The following is a 14,426-nucleotide window of genomic DNA, read 5'->3' as shown; positions in this document are numbered from 1 at the left end:
TAAGCCAAAAAGAACTCTGGTACATAGAAATAGAAGAACCCTATATATGGGTCTCAAACCAAACTCAACTAACTAAGGTGGCATACTAATTGAGCCATGAACTAGAGTAGATAAGGATAGCTGTCATCTAGCTATTATTCATGGGCGGTGTACCAACCGCATCTGCAACTGACAAGTCGGTGACATAAATGCACAACGGTCACCCTGGCATATCACGAGTGGAGCTTGATATCTCAACACTCCCACAATGCTCAAGGTGAAGCACTTTGTTGAGAAGTTACATGGGGATATCACAATGAGGCTGGAGATCAAAGAGCCTAGCACATTTGAGGATGTTGTGAGGATAGCCACCGAGAAGGAGAGGAAGATTGAGAAGTTAAAGAAGAAAGAGAAAAATGAAGGGCCTAGAGAAGAGAGACCTAGGGCTGAAGTAAGAGAACCAACCTTAGAAGTTAATGGATAGAACTTCCTGATGTTGGCAAGGGAAGGAACTCAACTAGCACCCAAGATGGAAGACCAACTTGCCACTTAGTTGCAAAATATGAGGCTATGGGCATTGAGAGACAAAATTGGGGTAGAGGAGCAGTTGTGCCATTAGGTCAAGGATTTGAAGGATAATTACCAAGGGGTAATGGTATGGGATAGGTAAGAAAGTTATCTACATGTTACAATTGTGGGGAGGTCGGACACATCAGTCCAAATTGCCCATACCCTAGGAGATCAGGAGGAGAAATGTATCCTTTGCTAAAGAATCTGCCTAATAGGAAGAATGATTATGGTATCGAGATTTAGGAACCTTCAACATCAAAAGGACCTACTGGTGATGAGAAAGGAAAGAGCGCTCTAAATATCATACTTGCAGCCAATAAGAGGAGGAGGGAGGTAGAAAGAGATGAACCAGAGACCAGCAAGGCTGGGGAAAGGAGAGGAGCAGAAGTAAGGAAAATGCCGATCCTCAAAAGGGCAAAGCACAAATTGATGCAACGATGTATGAGAAAAAGAAAAGATCCCCTATGAGACACTATAATGCAAAGGATATACCTTTAGGACAAGGGAAGGATGATTATAACTTGCAACAAGGATTTCTTAGCAAGAAGGCCAATATCACATTTGCCCAACTAGTTAATCCCAAGGCCAAGGAGAGAATGAGTGGAACAGTGAGAATACTGGGCGTGGAAGAATTGCCTTACATCTATCCTGTGGTTGACACAATATAAAGGTCATAGAATCAGGGAGGCATACATAGATGGAGGAGCATAACTATGTGTGATCACATGGGTTTGTGTAGAGGAGTTCGGGATGAAAATGATTGAGGTATCTAGTTTCAGGCTGAAGTTGGCTAATCATGTGAGGATAAAGTGCCTAGGGATCATATGAGACTTTGAGGTGAAAGTCTATGATGTCTCGATGAGGATCAATTGCCATGTTATGCCTGCTCGAATAGTGGCCTTTCCTTTAATTATTGGAAGACCATGACTTAGGAAGGCTGGAGCTATTCAAGACAGGGGCAAGGGCACAAAAACCATATATGATCATTGAGGTTTGCCTAAAAAATTTGACATGTCCACAAGAAGGCCCATAGAGATTGAGGATAGTGAGAATGATGAGGCTGAGGAAGAGGACACTGACCTTTCAAGTTATGAGGAAGAGGAGGAGTATGAGTCCAAGACTGAGTCTTATGCTACTCAAGAAGTGTCCTATCTTAATTTGGGGATTGGAAAAGAGGGAGAGAGAGTTGGAGAGATGATAAGCAATATGTCTGAGAAAGCAAACACTATAGGAGATATGACTTGTGAAAGTTCTTGTAAGTCAAGAACTAAGGACAATGAGCTAGAAAAGGAGCCATGTGGGTTGACAACCGAAGACAAAACTCATGTTAATGGCATGAAACCCTTGGAAGGATGTGATGAGGAGAAAATCCTAGAGAGAGGGCATAATGAAAGAGAGGATGAACAAGTGATTCAAAAGACTATAGAGACTGAGAGAGTCCCTGGCCATTTTGAGATTGAGGAGCCACATTAGGGGCTGGGTTCACAGTCAATACCTTGGAGAGTGCAGATTTGTGAAGAGCAAGGAGAATGTGACGTTGAGGTTGAAAATCCTATTAGTGGGATTGATGAGTTAATGGAGGAGGATGAGATGGAGACAGAGGACTTTCTCTCAATATTGATGACTTTGAATGTAGAACATGATGGACGTGAGTCCAAGACTGTTTTGCTTGTGTGAAAGAAAGTGAGGAATGTGCTAAGGCAAAGAAGGCTGACTTGTCTAGTGTTGATGAAAATGATGACATGGAGCTATTTTTGAGCCTTCAGAGGAGGTTGGAAGAGAAAAGTGAGTGGTGTCCAGGTGAGACCCCAAGCGATGAAATTTGTCTAGATGGCATTTGGAGTCCTAGAGAGGCTTTAGCCATTGAGAAGGAGTTTGCTCATGAGAGTCCTAGAGGAGCTCAAAAGACTTTTGCTGATGGTTTTGATGTAGAGACAAGCCAATCTTGATTAGCACATTGTGAGAAAAGAATTGTTGATGGCAAAGAAGAACAAGGTAATATAAAGAGAGAGAAATCCTCTAGTTATGATGTTGGAAATCTATTGGAAGTCCCTAGTAAGAAGTATCAAAGAATCCCCTTACAAGAGTCTGCTGAATCTGAGGAGGATTGGGGTTGGAACTTTGAAGGGTTAGAAAGTGAGATTAATGAGTCAATGGAAAAGAACGCAAGAAAGGCTTTGGAAAGAATAGGAACATTGAGAGAAGAAAGGACTAATGCAAAGGGAAGACCTTAAGGTTCAAGACATTCCAAGAGAATTGGAACAAGGAAGGGCCCTTGTTGACAACAAATTCTTTGAAGACTTGGAAGATGTTGAGGTTGAGAATGAGGAAATGAGCAATGTCTTGGTATCAATTGAGGTTAAAGCTATGGGAACGGAGTATGAGGAAAAGCCTCCAAAGATAGAAGTTGATTGTTAGTATGCTAAGGCTAGTAATATGCACTCTTGGTGTGATGTTGGTCATGGAAGCTTGATGGCTTCTAATCTTGTTGATGATAAAAAGTTTGGAGAGAGTCTGATTTTTTGTGGGAATTTAGAAGGAATTTGAGTTGTTGAGGATGCTTTAGATGTTGTCGAGAGCCCTAGAGTGGCTCAAGTTTTTCATGACTTTGGTTGCCACACTGAGATGAGTGAAGCTAGCCCATCATATCTTGAAAGCCATTGTCACAACTCTATAGAAACAGAATTTGTATCCTTTTTCATTAATTTGTCTACATAATGATTTATTAAATTTATTTCCTTTGCACTAATTAGATATAAAGAAAAGTGCATTGGAGCTAGCCACCCCATTGATGAGTGGTCACACAGGTTATGGTGGACCCACACGGTGGGTTAGGGAAAAGATAGTTCACACTTCCACCTATATGGCTCGATTGGGCGCCTATGACTAGAACTCATGCATATTAGGGTTAGACTCGCACACAAAAAGGATTGATGCCTTGAAGTGTGGGCTAGATCCACCAGAACAGACAGTTACAATCAACAAGATGGCATGATCATGAAATGCTTGTATAATGTGCATGTGTGGGCTGAAAGCTTAAAATGCACATTTCTTTGCATAGGAAAGTCACATGAAGATTCGGATACCATTTTTGCGATGTACACGGAAAAAGCTTTCATATGACACCCATATTGGGGGGGTCCCAAAATTTTAGGAGATCCCTAAATTTTAGGAGGTCCCTAAATTTTAAGAGCCTTGAATTAGCCTAAAAATGCTAGTCCTAAAAAATAGGAATATCATTCTAAAAATAGTAAGTTCTGTACTCTAACTGTGCTTACTAAATTTGGTTGTTTCTATTCTTGACAGTATTCAATCCAAAAAGGAAGGCCATAGAGAAGAGACAAGTGCCAAGACACTTGTCACACAAGTTTCCAAGTGTCCCACCACTTGTCACATCTCATGACATGTGGTTGGACACTTGTCTTGTGCTACTCCACTTTCCCCTTTTGTACTAGCTCTTCCTCTCCTATAAATAAGAGCTCGTTTTTCTTCATTCAGCATCATTTTTCTTTGCTGTAAACTCATGTACAACACCCACAGATAGCCAGAAACTGGCCCCATCCATCCCCATCATCATCCCCCACTTCTCTATTATCAAATTCCTCCATATTCCCTCTTCTATCACTGCTGTTTTACAGGACAGCAAGCCTGTAAATTCATTACAGCACCTCCTTTTCAAGCTCTTTCTTCCATTTTAGCAACAAGAAGCAAGCCCTATCCATGTACTATTGTTCGAAGATGGAGAAGGATGATTTTCCCTTTTTCTTCTCTCATACGGTAAAGAAATCAGTTCTTATCATTGCATAATAGATAATGCGTGTGTGTTTGTACATCTTTGCATGACCTTGTGAGAGTGATAGTTACTTCTTCTCACTCTCAAGTTGATTGTAACTGAGCTCTTCCCTAAGGGACTTGGGTTGAGCAGAAAAACATTCGTTCCGGGGGGGGGGGGGGGGGGGGTTGCCCATCTTCAACCCTCAATCTTGTCTCCATTACTTTTACATTTTCATGGCTGTAATTTTGTGAGTAATTTTCATTTTCAACTTTAAGTGTTCATTCTCTTTTATTTTAAATCTCGAAAACAAGCGAATATCATAATTGTTAAGCATACTACATTGTTCGGGGCGTTTACAATGGTATCAGAGCTTTGGCTCGGTCCTCACCCCAACACTAGTAGTGCTTACAATTATAAGTTTGCTTGTTTTCAGCCCTTGCATTGAGTGCTTGAGCATATTTTTTTTTCTTAAGAGCCTCTATGGATTAGTTGAGTGCTATCCTTCAAGCCATTAAAAATCTTAGAGAGGAGAATCAGCAAATTCGTGACCAACTTCTCAAACTAGAAAAAGTTGAGAATCCCAAAGAATTCAAGGAAAGAAGCCCATCTGCTTCAAGGAGACAAAGCCATACCAATAAAAGGAGCTGATCAAGAAGTCCAACTACTTCTAAGAGGCAGTCCCATTCTACTTCAAGACAAAGAAAGAGATCGCGTCGAAGCTCATCCTCCTCTTCAAAGTCATCTGGCGCCTACTCTGATGGACCCTCTTCTAGCAACGAAGAGTCACACCCTTCTTGTGGAAGACCTCATCATCGTCAAAGGCGTCGACATTCTTCACTCTCGTCTCCATCTTCATCCCCATCAAGCACTTCATCATCTTCAACCTCAAGATCCGGGCATGGACGAAGGCATAAGAAGAAGAAGAAGACTAAGTCACTATCTCAACTTGAAAAGAAGATCAAGTTCAGTATGTATGATGGTTCCCGAAATCCTGATCTTCTTCTGAAGTTTATTCGTCAATTTCAAATTTTGTATGGTCATGACAAGTATAAAGAAAAAGAAAAGATTAAGTTTGCAGCTTTACATTTAACCGACTTAGCCCATACTTGGTGGACGGGGTTGGAATATGATCATGCTGCCCCAAAATCATGGTGGTCCTTTGTTCGCATGATACAAAGCCAATTTCTTCCTGTTCATTTCAAAAGAGATATAAAAATGGAATGGGATCGGCTTTGGCAAATGAAAAATGAGTCACTTGGTGACTATACCAAGAGATTTTGGAAGCTAATTTTGAAGGTCCAACATTTTAAGAAGATCAGCAGCTCGGAAAAGCTTAGGAAGTTTCAAGGAGGTTTGCATTTTAAACTTCATACTGCTCTTAATCATTATCATTGTTCTAGTCTCAGGGAACTCATTGACCATGTTGAGACATGGGAAATGGAGTACAATGGCAAAAATCATTCCAAAAGAATGATAAGAAGAGAGTAGCTAATGATGAGGGGTATTCAGCCCCAAATGAAGGACAAAAACAGCGGCAAAAACAGCCATCAAATCAAAAGAAGATGAAGCCCTATGCACCTCCTAATGCTCCTCAATTTCACTCCAATCTATACCCACAAGCAAAGCAACTTTCTGAAGAAGAAAAGCAACGCTTCATGAAAGAAGGGAAGTGCTTTAAATGTGGACAAATAGGCCACATAGCGAAGCAATGTCCAAACAAGGGACAAAGCAAGGTTTTTGACAACAAGCCTAAGTTGCCAGTGAAAATCAATGCTATCGGTGATGTAGTTGCAAACACAACTCACACTTTAGAGACGCACAAATTATTAAAAGCTTGGGGACAGTTGCAAGGTAAGCAAGCACTATTCTTGATAGATCTTGATGCCAGGAGGCATATTCCACGGTGGATTCCGTGAGGTTTTACGGTGGATTCCGTAAACTTAGATGACCGGGGCTCATACGCAAAGAGGATTCTTTGTGCGAGAAGTTGATGGGGACGCCTATCCTTTTCGGGCGTTTCATTAATTTAGTGTGTACATGGGTGATTCCATAGCGGGTGATTCCGCAAAATGCATATTAAATTAATAAACGTTTATGAGTTTAGAGTGCGCACTCGTAATAAATTAAGGTTAGGATTTATTTCTAACCAGTTGATTTATTTATGTAGCTGAAGACTGCTAGGTATTCACTTTTGTCGGTTTAATTGTGTTATTTTACTAACGATTGTGAATGCTTCAGTTGATGTGTAGAGATAGCAGCAGTGGCGGAGGAAAGCATTGGAGTCTAGCGGGTTTTCGACCTTTGGACTATATTTTGATAGGCGCCACGCCTATATTTTGTTATGTCTATAGAGACATTGATTATTTATTATTATTTTGTATGCGCTTATGCGCCTGGATATGTCATTTCTATTTGGACATTGAGATTGGGCGTGCCAAACTCTATGGGCACCGTCCATTAGCTTTATTTTCCTATTTTTGGTAGAAAGCAAACTCAAAAGCTAAAAGCTTGTCATATTTTTGTAATTGGGCTATTTTTGAGCATAAAGATTGGAAATATACATTAAATACATGCTTTGTGAAGCGCTCACACAAGGCATGGGGGAGATTGAACCCAATTTGTCTCTTGTCTCATGTCGTGCTTGCTTTTACATGGGTTTTTGTGCTAAAAAGTAGAGTACTTTGTTCTTGGGGACCTTCCGGGATTCACCACGTGAGCTATCTGCGACCGATCTGTGCACCAGTGGTATCAGAGCGGAGCAGAGATCAAGGGCTTCCAATCGCTACCAATCTCGGGCGAAGGCGGAGCTCCAGGAACAAACGGCCTCTACAGTCAATCTCGTCGCGAACCGTCGATACAGGCAGACTTCTGGCGATCAAGAACCTCTGTTTCCACTGTCAGATCGCGAAGGACCGGGCTCTGTCGGCGGAGGACCACTCATCCATTCTCTTCATCAAGTCGTTGCAAACAGAGATAAGATTTCTTCATAATCAAGTTTGTTATTACCTTAAAGCTTAATCTTAAGCTTAAGAAGCTTATAAAGCTTCAAAATCTTCAGTCGACTGGCAAGAGGAGGCCCCCGAAAATTCCGCGTGGGAAAAAAACGCCCCCCCCCCTTCACGAAAAAACGGCGGCCTGATTCTTCCCCATTACTCCCTTAAATCTTTAAGTTAAAGCTTAAACCATTAAGCTTCCTTCAAGTCACACAATCCTCTGCAAGTCACACTGGCCAAACAAAGTCAGTAACTCCGGGTCCTGCGCATCAGAAGTCAAGTCTCGCAAGTCAACTCTAATCAAGTACTGCAAGTTCTGCAAGTCAGCCTAAGTCCAGCAAGTCAACAACCCTGCAAGTCTGTTAAGTCTGCAACTCTGCAAGTCAGACTAAATCAGAACTGACTAATGCTTAAAACTCATAGAAGACTTGTTCGTATGCAAAAACTCTGAACTGGAAAGTTGTTCGCAGCAAGCTCTTCTACCTATCTACAAGTTCGTTGAAGTACTTTCAGCAAACGGAGACAGAAATATTGCAAAATTTCTGAAAATTGAAGAAGAAAATACCCAAAAATACAGAGCCTTGTAACCCCAAATTTGAGCTACGCTCATCCCGCTAACTGATTTTGAGTGAGAAAGGTTTGTTGAGTTTTACAGGATGACTACCCCACATATGGATGATCCTATGGCTGAAGACGATCTACCCGAGCCTACCATGGAACAAAAGCTGGATCTTATCATGCTGCAATTGGAAGAAGAGCGAAGAGCTAGGCAAGCCTTGCAAGCGCAATTGACAAAGCTACAAGGAGCGTCCACTGATAAAGAAGAACCTCAAGCTGAAGATTTGATTCGCCGTACCATCGACGCTACTCTTGAAGCACAAACCATTCGCAAGGAATCCAAGATAAGTAAACGAAGTTTCAAGTTTCGCACTTTCAATGGCATAAGAGAAGGAAAGACTGTTTTATCATTTATTAGCCAGTTTGATGACTATTTCCATGAGGAAACTTATCCTGAGAAAGATAAAATCAAGTGTGTTACTAATCATCTGATAGATAGAGCATCACTTTGGTGGACTGTAGTCCGCAAGAGTATAGAATGTCCTGCTACATGGGAAGATTTCAAGAAGAAGTTCATGCAAAATTTCCTTCCACCGCAATTTCATGAGAAGGCTATCAAGCAATGGGATTTACTTCAACAACGCGATCGTGAGCCTATTCCACAGTATACAGAGCATTTTTGGAATGCACTCCTACAGCTACGCATGCTTGAAGACGTACCAGAGACGACACATAAGTGGAAGTACATGTCTGGACTTCTTGGACATTACTACGCTGAGGTGAACATGTTCAAGCCTGCTACCCTTGAAGACGCCATCTCCTTAGCTCACGACACTGAAGATAAGTTACGCGGAAGAGATCGACGACCACAGCCATTCCAAGTAAACGGTAATTATGGATCTAAACAATTCAATTCAAATTTCAGAAGGTTTAATCCAGGTCGTTTCTCATCACCATCTTTCCGCAAGAATTGGCCTAAACCACCTGCATTACCATCCACTGTCAATCCAAATCCTAAGCCTATTCCACAAGCAAATCCAAATATACCCAGACTCCCAGCCATTGCAAATAATGTGACCAAAGCCAAGCCCATCGTATGCTACAAGTGTCACCAACCAGGGCATCTCGCAGCAAATTGTCATTCAAAGAAGCCATCAGCACATATCAACTACCTTGGAGCTATGGACGAAGACGAGCATGAGGATATGCTGGATTTCACTGAAGAAGAAGATGATCCTACTACTACTTCCGACACTTTACCAGGTATGCCTACTTTACATTCATTGTTGACTATGAAATGTATGGTGCATGGAACAGAAAGAACTATATTGCATGATGACGGTAGTACGCATGACTTTATTTCAGCAAAATTGGTAAAGGAATTGAAATTGCATACAGTACCTACGCACTATCGCATAAAAGCTGCATTTTTAGGCACTAGGTACAATGGCACACAAGAAGTTCAAGATTTAGAAATTCAAATTGGTCCATATATTGAAAGAAGAAATTTCTTAGTTGTCCCATTACAGTCTAGCGACATTATTCTAGGAATGCCATGGAGACATCAACAGAATCCCAATATAGATTATTCCACACACACAATGAATATTAATTTTCAAGGAAAATCTATTACATTATCTGGTATGCATGCCTCTTATATGTTTCCACTGCTTTCGCATACTCAAGCAAAACGTGCACTACGCAAGAATACTAAATCATATCTCATTTGGGTGAATGAATTGCACGCAAAGGAAAATCATATGCACCCTACGCATAAGGAATTTCTTGCATATTTTAAGGACTGTTTTGCAGAAGACCTACCACCAGGTTTACCTCCATCACGTCCAGAAGATCATAAAATTGACCTAATACCTGGCACACAACCACCTTGCAAAGCCCCATATAGGCACAATCAAATAGAGCAAAAATAAATCCAGAGTCAATTAGAAGAATTACTAAATAGAGGCTTAATTCGACCTAGCAGTTCTCCATTCGGTGCACCTGTGCTCCTAGTCAAGAAAAAGAATAATACTTATCGGATGTGTATTGACTACCGAGCATTAAACAAGATCACTGTAAATAATAGATATCCTATACCTAGAGTTGATGACCTTATGGACAAACTGCAAGGATCTTCTATATTTAGTAAAATTGACCTTAAATCTGGATATCATCAGGTGAGGCTAGATAGATCCGACATATTTAAAACTGCATTCAGGACACAGTTTGGCCATTACGAATTCTTAGTCATGCCATTCGGATTAACTAATGCACCTGCTACTTTCAGTAGAATGATGAACCGTATTTTTCTAAAATATCAATGTTGTGTGATTGTTTTCTTTGATGATATTTTAGTGTTCAGTCAAAGTGAAAAAGAGCATTATGAGCATTTATCATTAGTTTTTCAATTACTGAAAGAAAATCAATTGTTTGCAAATCCTGACAAGAGTGAATTCTTTAAGACAGAAATAGAATATCTAGGTCATATTGTATCAAAAGAAGGAATAAAAGTTGATCCTAAGAAAATTGATGCAATATTGCATTGGCCTATTCCTAAAAATGTACATGAATTACGCTCATTCCTTGGTCTTGCTAGTTTCTATAGGAAGTTTGTACGTAATTTCTCATTACTTGCTTTACCACTGACCAAACTTCTTAAGAAAGGCATTGTTTATCAATGGACTGAAAATCAGCAGAAATCCTTTGATTTACTCAAACGTGCATTGACCAATGCCCCTGTTCTACAATTGCCTGACTTTAACAGACCATTCTTTCTAGTTGTGACTGATGCTAGCGGATCAGGAATAGGAGCCGTGCTAATGCAAGACAACCATCCAATAGCATATTCTAGTTCTAAGCTGAAACCCTCTGAGCTCAAATATTCCACTTATGACAAGGAACTCTTAGCAGTTGTCCAAGCATTAAAACAATGGAAGCATTATTTAATGGGTTCAGAATTCATGATAAAGACCGACCAGCAAAGCATTAGACATCTACTTAGCCAACCCCAAATTTCTGACCGTCATATCAAATGGGCTTCATTCATTCAAAGTTTCCATCCTATCATTCAATACCAACCTGGAAACGAAAATGTAGTTGCCGATGCATTAAGTAGAAGACCTGCAATTTATAACATTTCTATCATATCTTTTGATTCTTTAATTGCTATGAAAGACACATATCACGAGGATATTACTTTTCATTCTGATTGGCAAAAATTAGTTCAAAATAATTTCATTCCTGTTGATTCATTGTCATATAATGATGGATTCATGTTCTTTGAAAAGAGACTGTGTGTTACTATTCCATTCCGATCTTTTGTTTTGAATGAAATTCATTGTCCCCCATATCAAGGTCATAGAGGTATCATCTCTACATTACGCATGTTAACTGAAGATTTTTATTGCCCGCATATGGATGCAGATGTATCTAATTTTGTTTCTGAATGTTTGATTTGTCAAAGAATAAAAAGACATCATGGTAAACAGTATGGATTATTAATGCCTTTATCTATTCCATCTAAACCTTGGGAACATATATCTATGGATTTCATTACTGGCTTACCAAATACTAAATCTAACCATGACATGATTTGGACAATTGTAGATAGATTTAGTAAGCAAGCATATTTCATTGCATGTAAGAAAACTTTAACAGCATCACAAGCAGCACAATTATTTTTGAAAACTGTTTTTACTAACCATGGATTGCCGAAAGTGATTATTTCAGATAGAGATTCTAGATTTTGTAATAATTTTTGGATTACACTGTTTGCAAATCTAGGCACAAAGATTGATTTCTCATCTGCATTTCATCCAGAAACAAATGGACAAACAGAAGCCACAAATAGCACCATTCTAGATCTTTTACGTGTATACACTATCTCTAAACCTCAGACATGGGATACTCATTTACATTTATTACAATTTGCATATAACAATACACCGCACACATCTACAAAGAAAGCACATTTTGAAGTTATTTATGGATATAGATTATCTACACCTGTTGCATCTTTGTCTAATAGAATACAAAGTGCCGATGATATTGCTGTTATGCATAACACTATTTTTGATGAAGTAAAGGATATGATTGCTAAAGCCCAACAATCATATACCAAACAAGCCAACAAGAAAAGACAAGCCATGAATTTCAAAGTTGATGATTATGTTTGGCTTAGAATAGAAAAGCGTAGACTGCAAAGTGTAGATAGACATCCAGTTGTCAAATTAGCTCCTAGATTCTACGGACCATTTAGAATCATTCATAAGATTAATGACAACGCATTCAAGTTAGAACTGCCATCCCATTGGAAAATTCATAATACATTTCATATTAGTTTATTGAGACCATTTAGAGGACAATTACCTATACACCCTGTCTATGAAAACCCACCTTTACTAGAAGAAGAGATTGAAATACTTGAACCAGAAGCCATCATAGACACTGACTACATGACCACTAGAACTGGCTGAAGGTATTCTAGATATCTAGTAAAATTTAAGAACCATCCTGTAGAGGAAGCACAATGGATGCACGCTAGAGACTTAAATGCTTTCCCCACTCTGTTAGCTCCACATTGAGCTAATAGCAATTGAGGTCAATTGCTATCCCACCCCGGGGGTATGATGCCAGGAGGCATATTCCACGGTGGATTCCGTGAGGTTTTACGGTGGATTCCGTAAACTTAGATGACCGGGGCTCATACGCAAAGAGGATTCTTTGTGCGAGAAGTTGATGGGGACGCCTGTCCTTTTCGGGCGTTTCATTAATTTAGTGTGTACATGGGTGATTCCATAGTGGGTGATTCCGCAAAATGCATATTAAATTAATAAACGTTTATGAATTTAGAGTGCGCACTCGTAATAAATTAAGGTTAGGATTTATTTCTAACCAGTTGATTTATTTATGTAGCTGAAGACTGCTAGGTATTCACTTTTGTCGGTTTAATTGTGTTATTTTACTAACGATTGTGAATGCTTCAGTTGATGTGTAGAGATAGCAGCAGTGGCGGAGGAAAGCATTGGAGTCTAGCGGGTTTTCGACCTTTGGACTATATTTTGATAGGCGCCACGCCTATATTTTGTTATGTCTATAGAGACATTGATTATTTATTATTATTTTGTATGCGCTTATGCGCCTGGATATGTCATTTCTATTTGGACATTGAGATTGGGCGTGCCAAACTCTATGGGCACCGTCCATTAGCTTTATTTTCCTATTTTTGGTAGAAAGCAAACTCAAAAGCTAAAAGCTTGTCATATTTTTGTAATTGGGCTATTTTTGAGCATAAAGATTGGAAATATACATTAAATACATGCTTTGTGAAGCGCTCACACAAGGCATGGGGGAGATTGAACCCAATTTGTCTCTTGTCTCATGTCGTGCTTGCTTTTACATGGGTTTTTGTGCTAAAAAGTAGAGTACTTTGTTCTTGGGGACCTTCCGGGATTCACCATGTGAGCTATCTGCGACCGATCTGCGCACCAGATCTTGGGGTGAATGAAAATATCATTTCCTTGCAATTAGCTAAAGAGCTTGGATTAAAGAATGAAGAGATGGACACTCCGGCAGAAGTTCGCCAAGCTTTAAATGCTGATAAAGGTGACACAGTGAAGACTGTGATACCCTACATTGGCAAGCTCAAGTTTCAAATTCAAGGCTGCAGTGACGAAGATACCTTCTGTATCGGAGACCTTGATGGTTGGGATGTGATTCTTGCCATGCCCTGGAATCATAGAGTAGATTCAACCATCTTCTCTTAGAAAAAGAAGGTAGAACTCACCAACAAAGGCAAGAAGTATGAGATCCAAGCTGGAGTTTTTGGAGACACCATACCTATGGTAAGCCATATGCAAGTCTCTAGAGCAATTAAGGATTGTGTTCAATGTTGTCTGCTTTATGTCACTGATGTAAAAGATAATATGAATGCTGAAAACCAAGAGCGACTTCAGCTCTTGGAAAAGTATAAATATTATTTTTTGGAAGATCTTCCTTATCAGCTTCCCCCAGAAAAGCCAGAAGACCATCATATTGATATTATTCCGGGCAATTCTACTCCTAATATAGTACCATACCGTGTCAGCCGTCCTCAACAAGAAGAAATCAGAAAGCAAGTCAAAGACCTACTCAACCGTGGGCTAATTAGGCCAAGTAGCTCACCATTTTGTTCACCGGTTCTTCTTGTTCAAAAGAAAGATGGCACATTCAGGATGTGCATTGATTATCGAGCCCTCAACAAAATCACTGTGAAGAATCGGTTTCCTATTCCCAGAATTGATGACATTTTGGATCGTCTAGGAGGCTCAAAGGTTTTCAGCCGCATTGATCTAAAGAGTGGTTATCATTAAATTAGGGTAATACCACAAGATGTACACAAAACTGCTTTTTGCACTTCATACGGTCTTTATGAATTCTTGGTGGTTCCTTTCAGATTAACCAATGCACCAGCCACCTTTAATCGAATGATGGAGCGCATCTTTAGAGAGCATCGACAATATGTCGGTACTTTCTTTGATGATGAAATCTATTGTGATAGATTCCCATGGATC

The sequence above is a fragment of the Lygodium microphyllum genome, chromosome 20 (assembly GCF_053477565.2).
Source record: "Lygodium microphyllum isolate KBCC chromosome 20, Lygodium_microphyllum_v1.1.10, whole genome shotgun sequence".
In the NCBI taxonomy this organism is placed as follows: domain Eukaryota; kingdom Viridiplantae; phylum Streptophyta; class Polypodiopsida; order Schizaeales; family Lygodiaceae; genus Lygodium; species Lygodium microphyllum.
Note: the sequence above shows the minus strand (reverse complement) of the source record.